This window comes from Octopus bimaculoides, chromosome 4, assembly GCF_001194135.2.
Source record: "Octopus bimaculoides isolate UCB-OBI-ISO-001 chromosome 4, ASM119413v2, whole genome shotgun sequence".
Lineage (NCBI taxonomy): Eukaryota > Metazoa > Mollusca > Cephalopoda > Octopoda > Octopodidae > Octopus > Octopus bimaculoides.
The window spans coordinates 33,501,999-33,503,283 of NC_068984.1; positions in this window are offsets into that span (position 1 = coordinate 33,501,999).

Sequence of the window (1,285 nt, forward strand, 5' to 3'; positions counted from 1 at the left end):
ATATATATATATATATATATATATATAGTAAAATGAAAACTAAAATAGCGAACAGCAGTGTTAATAAACATGTGTAACTGACTAGATCAATGTTTTTATCTATATTCACATGCACATTATGTAAAAATATAAATAAACATGTGTTTATATATAAATGTATACAGGTGTGATCCCGAGAATATGTATATCTATTTCTTTGAGAGTGTATCAGAGAGCGTATGCGTGTGCGTGTGTGTGAGTGCTTGTGTATGTGTACTTTGAATGCAAACATCTTTGTAAGGGTCGTGATTAACGCCAAGTTTACGCGCTTGGAAATATCTATATCAAATTGTAAGTAGATACGTGATAGGTAGTTCCAGTTTAATACAAATATCACTAAAAGTCAAAGGTGAGTTACTCTGCATATAATTGAATAGTATCCAATGACAAGATATGATTTATTGACTGCTCACATCTTTGCAAAATTATTTTTCAATTTTTCTGTATACTTTTTTTTTTAATTCAATCACTTTAAACTATAGAGGAAATATTTCTCTCAAACTCTACTATGAAAACTCCAGTTACAATGAAGTATAGAAATATATACATGCATGCATACATATACACATGCGATTATATGTGTGTGTGAGTGTGGGTGTGTGTTAGTGTATGCGTATGTGTGTATGTATTAAAAGCGATAGATAATGAGAGAGTGAAAGAGAGATAGATATACGCACAGACGCAAACCACGAGAACTAAGAGACTTCACAAATAGGTAGAGGCATTTAATCTGTATCCCCATGTAACTATAAGTATTTATGTTTCACGTAAACGGCTTGATGGATTTGTTAATTTTGATATGAATATTTATATATTGTTGTAAATATAATTTGTACTATGTTTGTATATTGAATTTTACGACGGGAGCTATTTACATCTTTCTTAAAATTCTGAGTCTCTTCCCATATGTACATTAAGGCAAATACGTAAATATGAGCATTTAGAAACGGTAATGTTGAAATTAGTAATCTACTGCACCAAACAATCTACAACGTACTCATATGAAAAATCTTCGTTAAAAAAGATGAAATCAGAAAATCTTTGTTTTCTACAAAACGTGACTGCAAGAAAAGCTATCCCCATATTTAAAAACATTCAATAATTCATATGTATATATATATATATATATAAGTTGTATATCTTATATATGTTCATTGAGGGGGTGTGATATGTTGAGTTGTTAACCCACCGTTTTTATTCTGTATCTAATATATATATATATATATAAGTTGTATATCTTATATAT